Source organism: Lissotriton vulgaris, chromosome 8 (genome assembly GCF_964263255.1).
Source record: "Lissotriton vulgaris chromosome 8, aLisVul1.2, whole genome shotgun sequence".
In the NCBI taxonomy this organism is placed as follows: Eukaryota; Metazoa; Chordata; class Amphibia; order Caudata; family Salamandridae; genus Lissotriton; species Lissotriton vulgaris.
This window is the reverse complement of record NC_141696.1, coordinates 316,718,974-316,742,881: the sequence shown is the minus strand read 5'-3', so window position 1 is coordinate 316,742,881 and position 23,908 is coordinate 316,718,974.

Here is a 23,908-nt window from a genome sequence, read left to right as displayed (position 1 = left end):
CTGTTTTGAAAGGGTTGCATGAAATGCTGCCTCCTCTAAGGAAAAAGAAGAATAAAAGACAGGGCCCTCTATAATCAGCCTTTATTAACAAGGGACAAGCAGACTGCTTACCAGCTTATTGTGATGGCACCACAGACTAGCTTGACATGATGAGAGCTATGTTGCCAATAAACTGCTTCAATGATGAAGCATACAGTGCATAGTATTGGAATGAGTGGCTCAAACCTACTTCACAAGGCCAAACCAGGAAACCAAAGCATTCCTGACAAGGTGCTCAAACCAGCCTCCCTCCCTTCATTGCCTCTTTTTAACTCTACCTTCCCATCTGTCCATTCTCTTGCTCTCCTCTTTCTCTCCTCCCTCTCTGATCTATTTCTTTTCATCATTCTCCCTCCCCATCTTTATTTCTCTTTGAAGCCTCCATATGCATGCTGCATTCAATCCTGGGGAGCTGCAGAAAATGGCCAAAGGCACCAGAAGTGGTTTTGGGCTTGCAAAACAGGCCCCTAAAGGTTCAGCCCAAATTGCCCAACGGAATAAAAGACCAGTCTAGCCCAGTTACTTTAACAACAATGCCCAGATTTACTAAGAAATCAGACAATGCAGGGCAGCATGTAAGGTTGCTGTTCTGCTTTGCATGCATGGGAGAGGGGAGATTAATGTTATATCTACTAAGATGTGGCACTGTGCACTCTCTCCCTGCTCTGGTGCACTTTATGCTTCCATGCACCAATGCAGACACCATTGAGCCATAGTGCTAAGATGTTTACATTGTGGCATGCATAGTGTATGTATAGGAGGTGATTCCTTACTGTTCAAAACACGTTTTAAAGCATTTACTTCTTTGTATGTGTTTTGTGGAATGCAGCACATCTGCATGGAAAGAGGCGCTTGTGCAGGTTTTTAGGGAAACTCTATGTCTACAATTCTCTGTAGATAAGGATTTGCATCAAAATTGATCGGGGCTGCATGGAATGCACCCTTGACGCAAAATATTGCAAGGCAGTGCATTGCTCAGCTTTGCACTACTTCAGTTACAATCCAATGCAAATATCAATTTATGTTGTATTGTTAATACCAACATGACACTTTGTTTAAGGTTTGTGTTAAAAATGTAACGCCAATTCGAAACAAAGTCTTTGTAAATCTGTGCCCAACACAGCTGTTTTATTTAATACAAAAGGCACAACTAATACTAATAGATACTTACAGACTCTGGCGACTATTGCAGAAGAAGTCCTTGACAAAATTATCTTGAAAAAGTTTGTGGAATCCCTTCTACCATCCATGCAACTTAGGGCAAAGAGCACCCTAATCATTCAGGGCATAGCAGAAGGGCATCGCGTCAGCAGGTCAGCACAGCAAGCCAGCAGACTTGCAAAGCAGTAGTCTAGCAAGGCAGCAGGGCAGCAGGCCAGCAGATTGGCAGTCCTTTCAGCAGTGCAGCAATCTTTTATCCTGGCAGAGTATCCACAGGTCCGAAAGTGAACTGAAGAATTGATGTCTGAGGTTCAATGTTTAAAAACAGTTCTGCCTTTGAACTGGGAGAAGCTTCAAGAGGTTTCCCTTTAAAGTCCACAGGCTTCCTGCCATCCATGCCCTGGCTCAGACTAATGACAGGGGGTATGCAGCTCTTTGTGTGGAGGCAGTTCACAAACCTTTTCAAGTGTAAGTAGGGATGCACCCAACTCTACCCACTATCCTGCCAGTGAGGGCCCATGCAGGCACACCTAAGCTCTCTATTGTGTGTGGTTGTCTAGGAGGTTTACACAAATCTCAACTGTCAGCTACACCCAGTCATGTGACACAGAGGCAGGCTACAGGTACCAAATGTCTAAGGCAGGAAAATGTCAACTTTCTAAAAGAGACTGTTAGAAACCGGGATTCCCTGTAGGCTAGGGCATGCACCAAAGCCAGGCAGAAAGCCCCGTTCTAGTTCTAGGGCGAGTGAGTTACACCCCGAGGATAACCCCTGCTCACCCCCTTGGTAGCTTGACACAAGCAGTCAGGCCTATCCCAGAGGCAATGTATATATCCTCTGAGCAACCCACACAGAAATCGGCGACACACAAAAGAGACTCCACACTAGGTTATATAAAAATAGCCTTTGCAGAATGTAAAAAACATTAGAATCACAATCACAGATATATATACACTGTGCCAACTGGCACCAGGTCGCAAAGGACTATGTACAGGGCAGCGGCGATCGGGTTCCTGCCAGAACCATCACAAGCATAACCAGTAAATGCAAAACCACCAGAAATACATGTGTAACAGCCAGTAATAAAAGTATAACAGCCAGTACCTACTGTTGAAATAGTGAACCCAGCATTATACCACATTAGTCATAAATCCCATTAGCATGAGTACATTAGTCATAAACACATAAGATCAGGCATGGAATGCAAGCATCATAGTATGGCATTAGGCAACCTCATAAGCATAAATGCAATATTATTAGGCATAGGAAAACATTAGGCATGACCATCAGCAAAGTAGTGCACACATAAACGTCACATCCCTGGAAATGAGAGTAACATCACCTTTGGGCCTTGCGTCCTAATCCCGTCCAGACGTGGGGTGGGCACCCGCTACTTGAGGCTACAATTGACACCCACTTCTGAAGGCTGCAATTGTGGGTTGGGCACCCGCTTTCAATAAGCACCAAAATGTGGGGTAGGCTCCTGACGACCTAAGCAGCGCAGGGAAGAATACCACACCCCGGGCTTCTCTCAGAGCACGTCGGCAGCACAGTGCTGCAGGATCCATGTTCCTTCTTGGGGGCATGAAAATATAGCGCTCATGAGGTGCTATGATCCAGGGGAGCGGACAGGCAATGTAGAGCAGCTCAGCAAAACAGGACAGCAGTTCCTGGGAACAGTCAAATCCAGCAGTGTGGCAATCTTCACTCCAACAAAAAGTCTCTTCCTGGTCCTGCAGGCTTCGCTCCTCCCTTTGTGAGCTGGGGCTTGGTAATCAGACACACCACAGGGGGGCGGAGCCAGCATTGTACAGGACAGGCACAGACCTATTCAGAGACAGGGGACTACTGTGCCCTCTACTCCAATTGCAGATCTCCTATTCAGCCTGACACTGACTCACCCTGCCCTCCCTGGAGCCACTTACACCTCACCAGCCCCGGTCACTTCTAGAACCAGACATACAAGCAGGCAGGCACACAGCACACAGAAATGTGAACTTCTAAAAGTGGCATTCCTAAAATAGTGAAAATAAATCTGCGCACACCATTGGGAAGCATTTATTCCATTCCACACATACCAAACATCACATACTTATTTTATTTCATTTAGGAGTTATCCCATAAGGGGGGAATTCCCAATGTTAGCCTATGGAGTACAGAAAGCACACACACTTTGCACTGCTAACCAGTGCTAAAGTACCCAGAGTCCTAAAACCACCAACACCATGTCAGGAAAAAGGCTAGGAGGAAGGCAAAATTTTCAGGGATGACACTGCAAAAAGGGCCAAGTCCAACAGAGACATTTTCAAAAGTGTAATTTAAAAGCTAAGTTTACCATAAGAGAAGATTTTTCATAAAAATTCCCAAGACACCAAACATGACTGATCACCTGTTCCCATTTGGAAGTTAAAATGTATTAAGTATATTAAGGTAACTCTAATGTTGTCCTTTGGGAGAGGCAGGCCTTGCAATATTAAAAAACACATTTTTGAGTTTTTTACTATCAGGAAATTTAAAGCTTAAAAGTCCACCGTGTAAATACAATGTACGCTTTCGGCGTTACCCTTTTGTGGAGATTCTTGCCCGTAACTGGAACTTTTGCTGCAATTAGCAGCACCCGCTTTGCGGGTGCCGCGTCGTTTGTGTCTGTCCATGGGAGGGTGTTGGGAGCAGGAGTTGCTCACAGTCCAGGCGCTTAGGACTTTGTGGGGCCACCCTGTGGCGTGAGAGGCGGACTGTAGGAGCGGCGCAACTGCAGGGACTCGCATTCCCAGGAGTCCCTGCCCTGGACAGCACACCTGGTCCGCGCTGCCTCGGTGCCACGCCCACAGGTCATCAGCTGGCCATAAACGCCTGCTCGCCCTTCTGACATTGGGGCTTTCGGCGTTACCTGTTTGTGGAGATTCTTGCCCGTAACTGGAAATTTTGCTGCAACTAGCGGCACCCGCTTCTCGGGTGCCGCGTCGTTTGTGTCTGTCCACGGGAGGCTGTTGGGAGCAGGAGTTGCCCGCAGCCCAGGCGCTTAGGACTTTGTGGGGCCACCCTGTGGCATGAGAGGCGGACTGTAGGAGCGGCGCGACTGCAGGGACTCGCTTTCCCAGGAGTCCCTGCCCTGGACAGCACACCTGGTCCGCGCTGCCTCGGTGCCACACCCACAGGTCATTACACGTCTTATTTGAGAGACCCTAAACTCCCCGCTGCGCGGGAGTGCGCCGGGCTAAGCCTGGGCAAAGGGCGGGCCCTCTGAGGCCCTCGGAGACCGCAGGAGAGTGGGCTGGGCCCCCTCCATTTCATCTACCCTATTGTGGTTAAGACGTTTTAAAATATGATGTAGTAAGCTGTGGGCACTATTATTATCCACTCAGGTTTTTTGTAAAGTTAGCGTCTTGTATCTTTTGGTGGGCTGCAGTAGTGTGTCAGAATAAGCCCCACTAGTGACTGATGATGTTGTCTCCCATTAAGGATAAGCAACTACTAATAGGAGGAGCTAACCAGCGTACGCTGGATAATTTTATATCCAGAGTTACCACTGGAACAGATAAGGAAATCGCTCTTTCTGAGCAACGGGCTGAGAGACATCGCTCTATTGAATTCATTAAAAATAAGCGATCATCTTTAGGTTTGCCTAAGTTAACGATTTCACCTATTCATAGTACCTCCTCTGTAAATGGGGACAGCGAGGCATTTCTAAATGATAGTATCCCGCTACTCTTGCAAGAAAGAACTCTCCCATTAGTTGCAGTTAGTGACCCGTCTATAAATGAATCAGCTTCTAACTGTAACATGACCCCAGAGGCAGAAGTTCTGCCCGACACTCTGCCGCCACAAGTGGATTTAACCAACACAGTAAAGGGAACAACTAAAACCCCCAGAGCCCAAGGTCCACCGGCCAAAAGAAGAAAAAAGAAGGGGGATTCCTCTTGTAAAAACAAGGCTATTTGTAAAAACGGTGGGCCCCTCAAAAGACCCACCCTTAGTGTATCCACACCATCTATAACGGTTAACTCAACACCCTCCCCGATAAACGACCTATCTAGTATCAATTTAATGGGCAGTATAGAACAAGGAATAAGATCGTTCACACTGCCATTGGTGGAGAGACTGAAAGGATTAACCCACCATCTCGAGAAGCTGGAAAAGGATATTAGGGAAATCAAAGTGGCAATTGAGGATTTATGCAAAACAGAACTAGAGCCCTAACCCCTTGTCGTGCCTTCAATCACTATTGCCCAGAATGGAACAAAAACCGCCAATTTGCCCAAACCAAAACCCAGTAAAATATTACCCATTAACACAGCAGTGATAAATAGCAAAAATAACGTTAAGAAGACACATGAAGGATTAACATCAGATAAATTTGGAAACGCCCTAAAATTAAATCCTGCTGAAAATGCCCCCATAATCCATTAACCAAGAAAAACGTGCAGGACATTCCCAGCTAAAAGGCTCAGAGTAGAACTGCGCCCGGAAGCGGCTCCGTATGTAGCGGTCCTCACCGGGGTGCCAGTCTTAGCATAGGGCTGTGGAGAAGATCAACGCAGGCTGAAAAACAAAGTCATACAATGGCTGAGGCAGAATTGCCCACTCCCACCACAAATAAATGGGGCAATTCTTAACGTTAGGCGTCTCCCATGGCTGGGTCAAAGAACTAAGGACTTAATGGGTGACATTGTTATAATAAATTTCCAAGATGACAGAGTTGTCAGAAACATTGTAAATGGGTTTCCACAATATGCTGGTAACTCAATTACTGTACGTGATCTAACTTACTTTTACCCCTGAGGAATATTTGCTCTGGTATCCAATCTCAGGCCCCTGGTTTATCAACAGAGCAACTATACAGGCGCCTCACTTTGTCATCAAAATTTTGGTTTTGGGCCCTCATTTCTAAGACAGGAAGGTGGTTTCAGACCATTCACTAACCATCAAGTTGATTACTCCTTGCCCACTTTTAATCGCTTTACAGCATTAGCCGGCATGGAGGGAATCGATTGACTTTGCTTAGGGGGTATAGCAGATAATGAAGTCGCTGGACTACAAAAGGTCCCCTCCCTACTTGTAGAGCCAACTAAAACTAGCAATGTACATGTTCCTTCCCCAAAGAATACTTGGTCCCAAAATTCATTGATTGAGAACGTGATTGAAGATGAGGGTCAACTAGTTCAAGTACAAGTTACAGGCTGGGGAGGCAAAAGGGGGGAGGTAGCTGACGAGGTAGTCAGAATAGTGTCCTGGAATATAGTGGGTTTGGCTGCCAAAATTAATAACCAAGAATGGCACCAGTATATAAGCGATACAAAAGGGGATGATGGACGGAGCGTTTGAGCAAATCAAACACTCACCCCCAGTCGACTGATCTGGGTTTAATCCATCACCATTCTTTAGCTCACTCAGCCACCCCAGTTCAGACATGGCCATATGCAAATCAGTCTGACCCTGTGCCTCATGGGAACAGTCCAGCCCGAACTGCCAAGCCATGTCTTCCCTGGACCGGAAACAAGCATCCAGGGACCGGTTTCGGATTCATAATCCTCATCATCCAGGCTATCTTGAATCCAGTGGCCAAGTGAGCAAGGGACTCACGTCTGAGCATACCCTGCCAACTTAGGGTGAACAAAGCGATACAAAAGGGGATGATGGACGGAGCGTTTGAGCAAATCAAACACTCACCCCCAGTCGACTGATCTGGGTTTAATCAATCACCATTCTTTAGCTCACTCAGCCACCCCAGTTCAGACATGGCCATATGCAAATCAGTCTGACCCTGTGCCTCATGGGAACAGTCCAGCCCGAAGTGCCAAGCCATGTTTTCCCATGTTTTACAATGTAATCATTATTGATACATTCACTGCCGGGTGGAATAAAATATACGTGAGAAAAATAAAATGATGGGCGGGAACGTTATTAGAATATTCAAGAGAAAAGTGTCATTTTGGTATGGTGTGATGACCTCTCCTCATCTTTCTGTCCAATCAAAATTGTGGATCCTTAGACTTGCAACATTGGGGGGTGGTACACTGACCTGAAAAATAGTATAACTAGCGTAGGTTTAGCTAGAGAAATTGTCCGACTTGTCCGAATAGCTGACCTGTCACTGACCCAATGCACTCAATAGGTGATCGAGAGCAGAGGTACTGCGAAGCACTATGTCATAAGATTCGCTGACCCAATCTGGGTCCGGGAAGCTGAAGTGCTGGCAAATCACTTTGTCGGGGAAATCGATAACCCAATCGGCGTTCGGACTGTTAGCTGCAGAGAGGGAGTAGCGCAGGCGTTGCAACTTAACTGCGGGTGCCAGTCTTAACCTTTGGTGGTCCTGTCCTGATCCAATTTGGCTTTACTTGTCCTGATTCTGATCCGCACCTGCAAGCCTACTGTCAACTACAACTTTCGGGGTTCTGTCCTTTAAACTGACCTGTGGCCAGGATTAGTTCTTCACCATACCATTCCTAGGTAAATATAAAATTGTGTGGGTTGGTCATTGTTTTGTTTCCTTCTCTCACCCTCCCTAAATGTTACATATTTGATAATAGTGCTTGCATATCATGTTCCTTCTCTTTACCCTTCCTATTGATAAAGTGTGACATATGTTCCCTTCTTCCTTCACTTGTGTTAAATGCTTAAACGTTTTGATCTTATTTTATGTTCCCTTTCTTTACCTTCCCTATTGCTAAATGATCGAAATCAGTTTAATACATCTTTTGCATAGTTATATTTTGATTCGGATCTTCTTAATTGAGAGTCTATTTGTGTTTAATCTGTGGATCATGACCATTTAATAAACTTAGATAAAGAATTTAAAACTTACCGAGTTTGTGGTTATTATATGAGTGCAAATGTTATTTTATCCTATTATACTAACACCCTTGATCCCTTAGGACTTTAGGTACCGGTGACGAAAATTGGTAAGTCAAGGTACAGAAAGGTCAAAAGTCCTAAATGTTCAAAATACACTGGTAGCAGAGCGAAGGTTATCTGCATAATTTGTGAGTTATATATTGATTATGGGCCCAGGCGAATATCGATGAAAGACTAGTCGGGGGACCTGCGCGCTCTATCAACGGAAAATATCCCTTATATCACAGATTGAAGCTTCAGAAGTAGATTTAGGGGTGATAAATAACTACAATGCCCTCGCACACACAATTTACAGTATAACCATATAGTAGGCAAATATACAACAAAAGTTGTCGCAGTGATCTGTTCCCACGCGACGAAACACGTGTCGGCTGGCTATTTGGAACCAATAAACCTACATCTAATTTCCTAATACACAGATTTGGATTGCAATTGTCTTAATTAAGCTCTACACTTTGAATGGTGTTGTAAATTTGCCTACTATATGGTTATACTGTAAATTGTGTGTGCGAGGGCATTGTAGTTATTTATTGTCCTGTAGGTTCGAATTCTAACCCACATTAGAGCGGTTAAGGGGTCTTATCCGCTCGCCTTTCCGCATCACAACCCTATTCTAAATTTCTTCATACCTTCACGTTTACACTAGGTAGTGCGCCCAGTCTTTCTGAAAACTTAAAAACCCCACCTGCTGTGTTGTATCGTAGATTTAGGGGTGTTTTTTTTATCTAGAACTTGAAGGTGGTAAAATGTTAAAGATGCTGTACGTTTCATTCTCGTAGTTAACAGGTAGCTAGCTGCAGGCCCCAAGAGGTTGTGCGTGCCACGGTTGAGATGGAGCTAGTGGCAACCAAAGGAGCATTGGAGTTATCTATTGGGGTACACACCTTTCACATGGTTGTCAGTACAAAAGGACTCCAAACATATGGACAATGTCTTCTCCTCCATATGTGATGCTCTGTCTCCAAAATCAGAAGCACTGTTTCAAACACTAACTTGGTATAAAAATAGTTACCAAAGTAATGCATACTGTTGCATTTAGATATCATACATGCTGAAATTAGAGCTTAAAGAATACATCTCTTCTGTGGATTCTGTTTCTCTTCATTGGTATAGTTCATGTAATTTATTCACATCCGCATTCTGAAGCCTGTGCTATATCTTCTTTCACATACCATTGATAGAGATTCAACTAAGGGTCAGATCCAATTTACTTGGGTGTTATTAAGTTCCTGTAATCCTTTCAAATGTTAACGTTTTGTGCAATATAATAGTTGTTTTTATTGAGTTAGTGACAGGAGGAAGTTGTTCTGCGCTTATTTTATGTTTCATTAGAATTATTTTATTTAGAAAATCATTTGCTGTAGTTTATTCGGAATAAATATTTTCACTCTGAAGTTATAGTTAGGCCTTTTAAACCATTTGATTAAACATCATTTAAGCCCAGTCATTCTCCCAAGATCACAACAAGTTATTAGTTGAAGCAAATAGTGCAATAAATTGTTAGCTGAAATTATACATCATTCCAGTTTCAGCCTGTTCTAATCGTGGTCTTCGTGGAGTAACAGCTCAGCGGATTGAACATTCAAAAGGACAAGGATAGAGTGACAAACAATAGGTCGGGGGCTGTGGTTCGATCTTAAAACAAGCTAGGAGAAACTTTACCAGATTTGGGCCGGATGGTGAGTCAGGAGGAAGATGATACAATGGGGCTACAAAGAGGTGGCAAACACAAGTGTGAGAATGTTCTAGAGCATGGGTACTCACAAACTTTCTCTCTGGGCCAAATTTACAGTGTGGTTTGTGTCTGAGGGCCGCACCAGTGGGTGCGGGGTCAGTGGGGGTGGGGACGGGGCTAGAGCAAAAAAAAGAATTGACGATGAGTTTGATCACTGGTCCCTGCAGCGGACGCCTTCGTCCACTGAGCCACCAGACCTGGCATACACACATATCTCTCTCCCTCTCTTTCTCTCTCTATTGCCTCTCTCTCCCTCCCTCCCTCCCTCCCTCTCTATCTCCCTCTCTCTCCCTTTGTATCCCTCACTCTGTCTCCCTTTCCCTCCCTCACTCTGTCTCCCTCACTATGTCCACCTCACTGTGTCTCCCTTTCTCTCCCTCCCTCTCCCTTACTCCCTCTCCCTCCCTCACTCTCCCTCTCCCCTTTCCCTCCCTCCCTCTCTCACTCTGTCTCCCTCACTCTGTCTCCCTCACTCTGCTCCGTCACTCTGCTCCGTCACTCTGCTCCGTCACTCTGCTCCCTCACCCTGTCTCCCTTTCCCTCACTCCCTCTCCCTCCCTCTGTCTCTCTCCCTCTCCCTCCCTCACTCTCCCTCTCTCTCCCTTACCCTCCCTGCCTCTCCCTCTGTCTCCCTTTCCCTTCCTCCCTCTCCCTCCCTCTCCCTCTGCCTCCCTTTCCCTCCCTTTCTCTCCCTCCCTCTCCCTCCCTCTGTCTCCTCTACCTCCATCACTCTCCCTCTCCCTCCCTCCCCCTCTCCCTCCCTTTCCCTCCCTCCCTTTCCCGTCATCTCACCCTCCGTCTCCCTCATCCTCCCTCTGTCTCCCTTTCTCTCTCTCCCTCTCTCTCCCTCACTCTCCCTCTCCCTTCCTCACTCTCCCTCCCTCACTCTCCCTCTCCCCCTTTCCCTCCCTCCCTCTCTCACGCTGTCTCCCTCAATCTGTCTCCCTCACTCTGCTCCGTCACTCTGCTCCATCACTCTGCTCCCTCACCCTGTCTCCCTTTTCCTCCCTCACTCTCCCTCCCTCTTTCTCCCTCTGTCTCCCTCTCCCTCCCTCCCTCTCCCTCTCTCTCCCTTACCCTCCCTTTCTCTCCCTCACTCTCCCTCCCTCTGTCTCCTCTACCTCCCTCACTCTCTCCCTCCCTTTCCCTTCCTCCCTCTCCCGTCATCTCACCCTCTGTCTCCCTCTCCCTCCCTCTGTCTCCCTCTCCCTCCCTCTCCCTTCCTCACTCTCCCTCTGTCGCCCTCTTCCTCCCTCACTCTCCCCCTGTCTCCCTCCCTCTCCCTCCCTCACTCTCCCTCTGTCTCCGTCTCCCTCCCTCACTCTCCCTCTGTCTCCCTTTCTCTCCCTCACCTTCCCTCTGTTTCCCTTTCCCACCCTCACTCTCCCTCCCTCTCCCTTTCCCTCCCTCTCTCTCCAACTGTCTCCCGTTCCCTCCCTCACTCTCCTTCTGTCTTCCTTTCCCTCCCTCACTCTCCCTGTGTCTCCCTTTCCCTCCCTCACTCTCCCTCTTCCTCCCTTTCCTTCCCTCCCTCTCCCTCCCTCACTCTCCATCTGCTCCCTCTCCCTCCCTCACTCTCCCTCTCCCTCCCTTTCCCTCCCTCCCCCTCTGTCTCCCTCCCTCTCCATGTATGTCTCCCTTTCCCTCCCTCACTCTCCCTCCCTCTCCCTCCCATTCCCTCCCTCCCTCTGTCTCCCTCCCTCCCTCTCCCTCCCTTTCCCTCCCTCCCTCTCCCTCTGTCTCACTTTCCCTCCCCCTCCCTCTCCCTCCCTCTCCCTCTGTCTCCCTTCCTTTCCCTCCCCTTCCCTCACTCACTCTGCCTCCCTTTCCCTCCCTCCCTCTATCTCCCTTTCCCTCCCTCTCCCTCTGTCTCCCTTCCTTTCCCTCCCTCCCCCTTTGTCTCCCTTTCCCTCCCTCACACTGTCTCTGTCTCCCTTTCCCTCCCTAACTCTCCCTTTATCTCCCTTTATCTCCCCTCCCTACCTTTCCCTCCCTCTCTCTCTGCTCCCTCCCTTCCCCTCTGTCCCCCTTTCCCCCCTCACTCTCCCTCCCTCTCCCTCTGTCTCCCTTCCCCTCCCTCAGTCTCCCTCTATCTCCATTTCCTTCCCTCACTCTGTCTCTGCCTCCCTTTCCCTCCCTCCCTCCCTCTCTCTCCCTTTTTCCCTCCCTCCCTCCCTCCCTCCCTCTACCTCTGACTCCCATTCCCATTCCCTCCCTCACTCTCCTCACTCTGTCTCTGTCTCCCTTTCCCTCCCTCACTCTCCCTCTGTCTCCTTTTCCCTCCCTCACTCTGCATCTCTTTTCCTCCCTCCCTCTCTCTCCCTCCCTTTCCCTCCCTCCCTCCCTCTCCTACTCTCTCCCTCCATTTCCTTCACTCCCTCTCCCTCTCCCTCTGTCTCCCTTTCCCTCCCTTCCTCTCCCTCTGTCTCCCTTTCCCTCCCTCCCCCTCTCTCTCCCTCCCTTTCTCTCCCTCTCTCTCTTTCTCTCTCCCTCCCTTTCCCTCCCTCTCCCTCTGTCTCCCTTACCCTCCCTCACTCTCCCCCTGTCTCCCTTTCCCTCCCTCACTCTGGCTCTGTCTCCCTTTCCCTCCCTCACTCTTCCTCTGTCTCCCTTTCCCTCCCTCACTCTCCCTCACTCTGTCTCTGTATCCCTTTCCCTCTCTCCCTCTCCCTCTGTCTTCCTCCCTCTACCTCCCTCTGTCACCCTCTTCATCTCACCCTGCCTGTGTGTGCCCGGGCTGAGACAGCTTCTGGGCACACACACACAAAGCCACACCAAGCACATCACAGGTCTTTAGAAGACCATTTGCATGTTAATGAGGCTGTGTTGTATTTCACCTTTTAGCGCCACAGCTCCACTCTGACTATGGCTGGCCCCCACGGAGCAGCAGAGTCTCCGAGCCACACTGGTACATGTCCGAAAGGTCTGCTGGCCACCAGGGAAGGCTTGCCGGGCCGCTGGCGGCCAGCGGGCCGTACTATGAGTACTGGTGTTCTAGAGTGAACTGGGATGAAGAGAGTGAGCATGTGAGTCTGAGGTCTAAGGTAAAAAGGGAATAATCATAAGGTACGTGGATATAGTGGACTTCTTTGCCAATGTTTAAGTAAGAGAGGAACAAGCATGGAAAAGCAAGGGACTTCCATGTTGGCCAAGAAGTGAACATTGAGGTGAACCTGGGAGTGAGCATAGGAGGAAGAAAAAGGGATGATGTGAGAATAACACATTTGAAGTAGGATGTTGTAGGAAGTGGAGGAATAGTGGGATGTAATATGTGTACTGGCAGGTGCACTTCTAAACAATATGGCTTGAGAGTAAAAGTTTGGAGTTTAGGTGGGACGTTAGTAGTGCCATGGCAGGTAGACTTTGCAAGAGAGAGAGAGAGAGGTGGAAAGTGTAGGTGGGAGAGAGAGGTCCAAATATGCATTTGTCAGAAGTGATTGCGCAGTGTAGCAGGTGGGCCTGCTTTGCCTTATCATGTGTCTTCTAGGTGCTGAGACATGATTGTTTAGTTAGGCTCAGTATTGGGAGATGGTGGAGCTTGCTATCTCTATTCTTTTATGCAGACATACTTAGGGCCTTACTTATGAGGCTGTATTGGCACTTTTGCGCTGTCGGAACGTCACTTTTTTGACGTTCTGGTGGCACAATGCACCACAGGCATACATGGCTTTTCATGGCCTTAAACATATGTGTCTCTTTCATGCAGAAAACTGTGTAAAAGGAGTGGTGTTGCTGGGGGTGTTCCCAGCAACATCCATGGCTTGTTGACATTGTCCCAGATTTACCAGATATCGTAATTCTGAGGCAGCGCGCAAAACTTACGCCGTCCAGGACAATAAGGAGAAATATCTTTATTACTCCTCATTTTTCCTCTTAGCAGCACACATATAAAGGGGGAAAACCTCCTGTGATTGTTTTTGTGCAGGAAGGTTTCCCTTTCTGCATAAAAATAATCATTCCCATAACGCAGGCATTCTTGCACCATGGTGCAAAAGGGCCTGAATTGGTGTACGACAGCCCATTGTGCACTGGAGTAGGGGAAAAAGGACAGGAATGTGCTGTATCTAATAGATACAGCTCATTCCTGCCCTTTTCTTTTGCCGTAGGCCAGCGCAGCAGCAAGATCTTCTGTGCTGCCCTATGGCAAAAAACCCATAAAGGAGGCCCTTGGTTTTAAGATAGTGGAAGAGGTCCTTCCAGTAACAGTGGTAGTTATCAAATACTTTCCACATAATTCCTTTCCGGATATCATAAGCAAAGCCATCCTCCCCCTTATTTACAAAAAACAACCAGATGACTCTGGAAATTGGATCAGCAGTCAGTTGCTATTTGGATTAGACCATCACCCTCAAGCAAGTTTTCACTTTTTAAGAGGATTTAGGTTCAATCAATCAATCAATCAAGGCATTTATAGAGCGCACTACTCACCCGGAGGGTCCCAAAGGGCTTGGGGGGGGTGGGGGGGGTACCGCTACTGCTCGAACAGCCAGGTCTTGAGCTTCTTCCTGAAGGAGAGGTGGTCTTAGGTCAGGCGAAGGTCGGTCGGGAGGGTGTTCCAGGTCTTGGCGGCAAGGTAGGAGAAGGACCTTCCTCCTGTTGTCGCTCTTCGGATGCGGGGGACGGCGGCGAGGGCGTGGTTGGTCGATCGGAGGTGGCGTTTGGGAGCGTAGAAGTTGAGGCAGTTGTTGAGGTAGCTCGGGCCTTGGTCGTGTAGGGCTTTGTGTGCGTGGGTGAGGAGACGGAAGGTGATTCTCTTGTTGACGGGGAGCCAGTGCAGGTCTCTCAGATGTCCGGAGATGTGGCTGCGTCGGGGGATGGCGAGGATGAGTCTGGCTGAGGCGTTCTGGATCCGCTGGAGTCTCTTCTGGAGCTTGGCGGTGGTTCCGGCGTAGAGGGCGTTGCCGTAGTCCAGTCGGCTGGTGACGAGGGCCTGGGTGACCGTCTTCCTGGTCTCGGTGGGGATCCACTGGAAGATCTTCCGTAGCATGCGCAGGATGTTGAAACATGACGCGGAGACGGCGTTGACTTGTCTGGTCATGGAGAGGGAGGAGTCCAGGATGAAGCCCAGGTTGCGTGCGTGGTCTGTCGGTTTGGGTGCGGTGCCCAGGGCGGGGGGCCACCAGGAGTCGTCCCAGGCGGAGGGCGAGGAGCCCAGGATGAGGACTTCCGTCTTGTCTGAGTTCAGTTTCAGGCGGCTGGTCGTCATCCACTCGGCTACGTCTTTCATCCCTTCGTGGAGGTTGGTTCTGGCGGCGGCGGGGTCGTTGGTCAGGGAGAGGATCAGCTGGGTGTCGTCGGCGTAGGAGATGATGTTGAGGTTCTGTTGGCGTGCGATGGCCGCAAGGGGGCTCATGTAGACGTTGAAGAGGGTGGGGCTGAGCGAGGAGCCCTGAGGAACGCCGCAGATGACTTCCGTGGCTGCAGATCTGAACGGTGGTAGGCGGACTCTCTGTGTCCTTCCAGCGAGGAAGGAGATGATCCACTCCAGTGCCTTCTCCTGGATTCCGATGTTGCTGAGGCGCTGCACTAGGGTGCGGTGGCAAACAGTGTCGAACGCCGCAGAGAGGTCTAGGAGGATGAGGGCCGCTGTTTCACCGTTGTCCAGCAGGGCTCGGATGTCATTGGTGGCAGCGATGAGGGCGGTCTCGGTGCTGTGGTTGGCTCGGAAGCCAGACTGTGAGGGGTCGAGGGATCCATTCGTCTCGAGGAAGGCGGCCAGCTGCTTGTTGACGGTCTTCTCGATGACTTTGGCTGGGAACGGGAGAAGCGAGATGGGGCGGTAATTCTTGAGTTCGGTGGGGTCCGCTGTTGGTTTCTTTAGTAGAGCGCTGAGTTCAGGCGTGCTTCCAGCTCTCAGGGAAGGTGGCGGTGTCGAAGGAGGTGTTGATGATGTCCCGCAGGTGGGGTGCGATGACAGCGTCGGCCTTGTTGAAGACATGGTGGGGGCAGGGGTCGGTCGGAGATCCGGAATGGATAGAGTTCATCGTGCAGATGGTGTCTTCTGTGTTGATCTGGGTCCAGGCGCTGAGGGTGGTGGTGGGGGGCGTTGGAGCGGTCGTGGGGAGCGTTGTTTGTGGGCTGAAGCTGTTGTGTATGTCAGCGATCTTGTTGTGGAAGTAGGAGGCGAGGGAGTTGCAGAGGTCTTGCGACGGGGTGATGTCATTGTTTCCGGCGTTGGGGTTGGAGAGCTCTTTCACGATGTTGAAGAGTTCCTTGCAGTTGTGTGCGTTGTTGTCCAGCCGGTCCTTGAATGCTGTTTTCTTAGTGGCGCGGATCAGTTGATGGTGCTTCCGGGTGGCGAGCTTGAGGGTGGTCATGTTGTCCGGTGTTGGCTCCCTTCTCCAGGCTTTCTCGAGGGCTCGGCAGTTCTTCTTGGAGCTCTTGAGTTCGTCGGTGAACCATGGGGCCTTCTTGCTGCCCGGTCTGCTAGGCGGGGTCCTCAGTGGGGCGAGGTCGTCTGCGCAGTTGCTGATCCACTTCGTGAGGTTGTCGGCGGCCTGGCTGGGGTTCGCTGAGCTGGCGGGAGGGTGCTGGCTCAGGGAAGCGGCGAGCTGGTCTGCTGTGATCTTGTTCCAGTTTCTTAGAGCAACCTGTTGCTGGTGGTGGTGGATCGTGGATCTTCTGAAGGTGAAGTGGACGCAGCTGTGGTCCGTCCAGTGGAGTCCGGTGGCGTGGCTGAAGGCGATGGCCTTGCTGGAAGAGAAGACAGCGTCGAGTGTGTGTCCGGCGAGGTGGGTGGGGGTGGTCACCAGCTGCTTGAGTCCGAGGTTTGCGAGGTTGTCAAGCAGGGTGGTGGTGTTGCGGTCGTTGTTGTTCTCCAGGTGGAAGTTGATGTCCCCCAGGAGGATGTAGTCAGCGGAGGGGAGGGCGTGCGGGCTGATGAAGTCGGCGATGTCTTCGCTGGATTGTGTGCGTGGTCCCGGGGGTCGGTAGATGAGGGTGCCTCTGAGGGTGGTCTTGGGGTCCGTGTGGATCTGGAAGTGCAGGTGTTCGGTGGTTGTCAGGGTGTCGTCGGTGTTGGTCGTGATGCGGATGGTGTCCCTGTGGATGATGGCGATGCCTCCTCCAGTCTGGTTGCCGCAGTCTCTTCGGGTGATCTTGTAGCCCTCTGGGATGGCGATGGCGATGTCGGGCGCTGAGGAGTCGTTCATCCAGGTTTCCGTGAGGAAGGCGACGTCAGGAGTTGTGGTGTCGAGGAGGTTCCAGAGTTCGATGGTGTGTCTGTGGACGGAGCGGGTGTTGAGTAGGATGCACTTGAGGTGGTTGCTGTTGGTGTTCGGCTTGGCGGGTGCTGGTGCGGGGCAGGTCCGGATGCAGGAGACTTTGCAGGCGTGATAGCTGAAGGGTCCGTGGGTTCGTCTCGGGGTGGCTCGGTAGCATCCCGGGATTCGGCCGGTGTTGAGTGCGTTGAGGGTGGCGGCGTCGTACGTCCGGTGGGTGGGCTGGGGTCTGCGGGGGCCAGGGGTCCTGGCACTGGGCGCGGTCCAGGCGCGGACGGGCGTAGACGGGCTTACCTTTGGCGCACCTTCGGCGCTCAATCGGTGCTCCCGCTGCGCGCGTCCGCTGCGCAGTCGCTCTGGGGGCGTCATAAGAAGGGAGCCGGGAGGGAGGGTCCGCTGGGAGGCGGGGAGCGCGGGGACCAATCGGCAGGCGGGGGGAGGGGCGGGTTCGCGCCTTGAACGGCGGGAAAAGCTGGGGGCTCGGCTGGCGGCCCTGCGGCGGCTGGGGCGGCCCTGCGGCGGCTGGGGCGTGGGATCGGCTTCAGGCGTCAGGCAACAGGCAGCAGGTATGGAGAAGCAGGCAGGGGGCGACCAGGCCTTGGTGGGCGCAGTGGTCGCTCCTGGTCTGAGGTGTGGGTCCCCTTAAGAAGGGAGCCGGGAGGGAGGGTTCGCTGGGAGGCGGGGAGCGCGGGGACCAATCGGCCCTTGCCCGAAAACAATCATGAGTCTGTTTCGTGTGCCTCAAAAAAGGTGGCATGTTTTAGAGGCCAGAAAGAAACTACATTTCCTTGTTATAAAAGGTTGGATTGTTTTTAAAACAGCTTGCCTGAATTTCAGGAGCCTATTTGATTTAGGAACTAAATTCAGATTTTAGAACCACTTTGTTTTCTACATCCTATGAACGAAGACAGTGTCATTACATCCCCACTGCATATGAATTCATACCATAACATCTGCTCAAGGAAGTCTTTTTCTTATTCAGAATGTCAGCAGCAGATTAAAACCGAAGATTATGAAATCAAGCCAAGGGTTGAATGTGCACAAATTAAGCAAGTCTTGTCTTTCCAATCAAAATCGTATTAGCCTGATATAATAAGGTCACACAAGAGCAGTGATGGGAATGGAAGGCTGGTGACATGCCTTTCCAAGCCTTACTGGCCAGCAGTGGGGTTCTTACTGGAAACTGAACGGGGCCCCTGGGAATTAGGATAAACCTTACCAAGGAATATACAGATTTGAAAAAGAAAAATACCGGGCACAGTACTTTGTAATTATAGAAAGGGCATGTGAACCTTGAATGTCCATATGTTCCAACTCTTTATAAACATCATCAAAGGAAACATTTTAGTCAGTACATTCATATTTTATTCTTTTTTACATAGAAAATTGTTATTTTTATTAATAAGATAGAAAAAGCTTCCACATCAAGGAACTACATCTGCAAAATTAATCAGTACACATTCCCAAACAGTAATATTTAGAACCACAATTATGAAATCATCTAATAATCTGATGTGACATTAGACAATCATTAGACTAAATCTCCTGATACAATTTATCTGGCACAGTTTGATACACAGAGATTCATGATAAATTTGTAGCCAATAGCTTGATAATTAACTTGCATAGTCATATTACTGTAGTACAGTATGCAGAGATTGGAGACAAATGTTGAAAACAACGCGTTTCGGCAATGCCTTCATCAGGACTCCATCACAATGGGTTACTAAACAGGGAATATATAAAAATACTTTTTAATCCAGTGTAAAACATAGCTCTTTCAGATATGTGTACTATATATATATACACCAAAGAACCTATGCAAAAAACATGTACCTAGTCATGAGTTTCAATAGTGGAACCGATAGTGAAAACAAGGAGAATCTCCAATGTGATTGACAATAATACCTATGCAAAAAAACGTGTGTAGTTACTTGAACAAAAGAAATACAATAAAAATAAAACAATACTCGAATCGTGCATTTTTCTAATTGCGTCACATTCAAATTATTCATGCAAAGAACTGTGTTGTTAGTAAGAATAAAATGGTCCAAGGGTCCTTATTCTTAGGCATGTACCTTGATAATTATTTTAAGAACTTGTAAAGCCATTCCTAGATTACATCTGTGTCTATTGTACTCCTCTCCCTTTTTTATTTTTATATAGTGTCCGATATCGAAATGGCATTCCCTTTTTTATCCATCTATATGACCACACAGCATTCTTGCCATTGATAAATCAGAGATTAGCAGTGGTAATACTTCATAATATTAAATCTACAGATTGACTAATATAATCAATTACAAGAGATAAGGGTCCATGCATAAGAATTGGAACCCTCGGACCATTTTATTCTTACTAACCACACTCGTTACAATGGTTTGACCATACAACTGTGCGGTCATACATTGCTGTTTTTGGCATGAATAATTTGAATGTAACGCGATTAGACAAATGCGAATTACATAGTACTTTGCTCGGTATTTTTCTTTTTCAAATCAGCAAGTGGGCTTCCGCAGCCTTATTCCAAGGTAACCAATGCATTTCAGGCTACTGCCAGTCCTTCCTCGGGAGTAGCGGCAAAGTTGAAAACAATATTCAGTGTGACATATCTTTCAGCAGTTGTATCATTAAATCTTTATACCCCATTGTGCTCGGTGCAATCATCATTTATATGTCCCTCATATTCTGTTGCCTCACTATTATTGTGCCTGACCCTGTGAATACCTCTGCCATCCAGAGGAACCTCTGAATGCCAAATATACAGTTGACCAGCCCTACAGACACTTGTCTACATTAACAGGAAAGACTGTAAGTGTGGGTTTGTTTTTTAAAAAAAATAAAAGATTAATAGGCCCCCTTACCCTGTGTGGGGATCATTTTGCATTTTTTACTGTCCTTTACCACCATTTGTTTCATCGATGTGGCAAGCAGGAAAAGAAGCCTTTACAACATCCACCATATATAGGGTGGATAGTGTAAAGTCCTTTCTCCAATGACCCCCTCCTCCATTGGCCCATCAGTCCACCCAGATCAAAATGAGATGGGGCATCCACCATTTTGACACACAGGATATTCCATCATGCTTTTAATGGAGTAACCTGCTCACCAAACCCTAAATCAGGGCCTAAGAAGCCTACGTAGAAGTGGCATGCATGCAGACAAAGGAAAATGCAGTTTCACAAATGTCAAGAGTATTTTGAAGCAACTATGAAGTTGACTTGCGGAGGGTATAGGGTGACCAATGGAATGAAAAACTTTGTATATAACAGTTGCAACACCCAGACTGAATGGAGTCCACCCAGCAACAGAATTAGTGCAAATATAGACTTGGTGTGGTGGAACTGAAGAAGAGACAGCATTGTTAAAAGCAAATAAAAGGAAGATATGGCAGGAAGATTGAATTAGAAGAAACTCCCCTTATGTGTGATGATAGGGAGGTACACAGAAATGCTTATTTTTGCCTGTTCCCGGGGTCCCTACAGTAGTAAGCATTGAACTATGTCTTCCACAGTACCTCATAATCAATAGGTGCTCAAATGATCTCTCAAAGCCTCTTGTCCAAGAGCATTGGTTGTAGAATTCTGTGAACCGTCACCTGACATTAAAATCATACTACCTGTCGTTCTTGATCCTATTACTGAAATTGACTCTCATGTGGGTTGCAATGAAAAATATCAAACTGGGATCACCCTTTTACTTACTGCATTGTAGGCCATATGCATAAACACATGTTCCCATACACAAAGAAAGGGCAAAAGCCTTTGATGCATCTGGCCCTGTGTTTTTTCCATTAGTACTCTTATCGGATATAGCTTAGCATTGGGAAGTGACATCAAGGTTACACTCAGTGCTTGACAAAACTCACCTAAAAATTCATAAAAAAGGAATTAAATGAATACAATCATATACTGATATCAGTAGAAATCAAAATGAAAGATTTGAAATGGTTGGTTAACGGGTGTTGGTAGGGCCAGCAGCAGTTTTTCACTGGGGCATGGGGACGTTGCCTCAGACCCCATATTAAATGGTGAGTTAATTTTGATTCCCAGCTGACACGGTTTGCTAGCCGCCGCAGTGCATGGCATGGCCTGGGCTATTAGCTGTTTAAAGTCTGGTGATGATGGGAGGAGTTGGATGGGCGGGGGTGGAGCTTGAATAGTTGATTTGATGTGACACAGCCCTGGGTCTCCTTGGGGTGAAGCGTGCATGTTGGGTTGGACGGGTGCCTTGCTCTGACCACTCTGACATGTGCATTTGATCTCTGGACTACCTGCAATGTTCTGAGCCCAGGGGGGGGGATTACAATGCTCAGCTGCCAAGTCTCCAAAGGAGACTTGGCAGCCCCTGACCCAGACCATTCTTGCGCTGCTATCATGCTGTTTACAGCAAGGACGCAACATCTAGATTGGCTATGGAGTCACAGGGTGGTATTGGAGGGCCAAGCTGTTAAAGAGTGAGCTGAACTCCCATGCACGTCTGTGACAAACCGGTCGGTGTGTTTGCCTGCTCATTTTTGTTTATTTACAATCATGCTCCCAGTGTGGTGAGTCATTGGGCTGAAAGAGAGCTGCTGAAGACTGTAGACCCACAGCTTCTGTGACATCTCATCTGGGACGAATTCTCCCGCCAAGAGGCCCTTGAATGTAGAGACTCTCATACGGTCACCACAGCCTCATTAGGCTTTGGAGGTGGGGGTGGAAGTAGGATAATTAAATAAACCTCTCCTTCACCCATTTCACAAATATCCCTAATGGCCCCAAGCACAGAGGGACAAGTTCAGGAGGGAACAGATTTACACAAGTCCGCGTCCTACTCCAGTAAAACATCTCTATGCGTTGTAAAAAAAAAACAATACTGTGTTTCAATTTCACTCGTTCGAACCTTGGTGGGTGCAGTCAGACTCACGAGGAATTAACGCCAAACATGTTCTGAGGTCACTAAATATAAACAGGAATTGAAAGCAAGACAAACGCCCCATTCGAATACTCCGATGTCAGCCTAATTCAGTTTCAGTGTTATTAATAGCTCCTGATTAGACTTTCGGTTAGCTAAGAACAAGAGAACGAGGTGGGTTGTTTTATTTTTACAGTTGCTAATCACACTCTCGTCTCAGGCTGGCCGTGGCGTGGAGTTTCAGTAGAAAACCATAAAAAGTTGCAAATATTCGTTAAAATATACGAGGCACATATATACATTTCCGAACATGCTACATGAGTAGCCCTTTCTAACAATATGAGGGGGCATAAATACACCATGGTCAATAATCAAGAAAGTGCTACATATACAGGTAAACTAGGACAGCCAACTAGGAGGAGTATGTGTCCTCATAGGAGATAGCAGCTAAAACAACCGTTAAATAGATAAAAAGACAATTTTAGAGTTCCATACAGTTTCTGTACCTCCAAGAGCATTTCAGGAATCCAACCACAAATGGGATACATTCTGGTAAAAAGTAGAGGGCTGGTCGGACATGAGTAAATTAAAAAAATTTTAAAAAGCAATTTTAAAGAACCTCCGGGGAGCTTCATAGAAGGTACAAAAAAACATGAAGTGCAGCAAATCCTGTGGAGACACTCCGTCGCAGCCAGAGGGTGCTAACACTTGTCCTCTATTGCACCCCTTCGGAACAACAAGTAAAAAATTGAAATAATCCATTCGGAACCTGGTCAGTAAAAAACGCTCATGGGCCGACAAAGCCCACCGAAGATATGGCTCCATGTCTGGGGTAGTTTTAATCATCACAAATTTACGGGCGCTAGTTTTGGACAATTCTAACCCATCTTTATCAGATTTTTTAAACAAGATAAAAGATTTCTTCACAAAAGCCACATCAACTGTGGTAAAAAGATCAGGTTTAAAAAAAAGTCCGGGCGCCCCAGTTCTCCAAAACAGCCCTTTAAATATTTTAACCACGGGATATTAATAATGTGGTCCAGGCTCAAAACATCTTTCAGTAGCTCGTGATTAAGGCCAAGATCTTTATTTAGCCAGCAGCTGAGCCAAAAAAGCAATGGGTGCATGGCCAATGTGTCACAAATGAATGTTAAACCAGTCTCTTCAAGTACTATAACATTAGAGGTTCCTTTAGGTACAAAAGGGGGTGGTGAATGACGGAGCATCTGAATCAGTCAAACACTCACACCCAGTCAAAAGATCTTGGTTTAATCCATCACCGTTCGTTAGCCCACTCTGCCACCCCAGTTCAGACATGGCTATATGCAAACCAGTCTGAACCTGTGCCTCATGGGAACAGTCCAGCCCGAACTGCCAAGCCATGTCTTCCCTCGACCGGAAACAAGCTTCCGAGGACCGGTTTCTGGCATGGTAATTTTTACCCCTATGCTATCCAACGTTTTCCCTACTGTTGCACTCTTTGGAGTGGGAATAGTCATTTTTACCCTCCCGCTATCCAACGCTTTCCCTACTGTTGCATTCTCTGGAGTGGGAATTGTAACTTTGACCCCTAAGCTATACAATGCTTTCCTTACTGTTGGACTCTCTGGAGTGGGAATAGTAGTTTTTACCCCTACGCTATCCAACGCTTTCCCTACTGTTGCACTCGCTGGAGAGGGAAAAGTAATTTTGACATCCACGCTATCCAACACTTTCCCTACTGTTGCCCTCTCTGGAGTGGGAATAGTAATTTTTACCCCTACGCTATCCAACGCTTTCCCTACTGTTGCACTCTCTGGAGTGGGAATAGTAATTTTTACCCCTAGGCTATCCAACGTTTTCCCTACTGTTGCACTCTTTGGAGTGGGAATAGTCATTTGGAGCCCTACGCTATCAACGCTTTCCCTACTGTTGCACTCTCTGGAGTGGGAATAGTAATTTTTACCCCTAAGCTATCCAACACTTTTCCTACTGTTGAACTCACTTGAGTGGGAATAG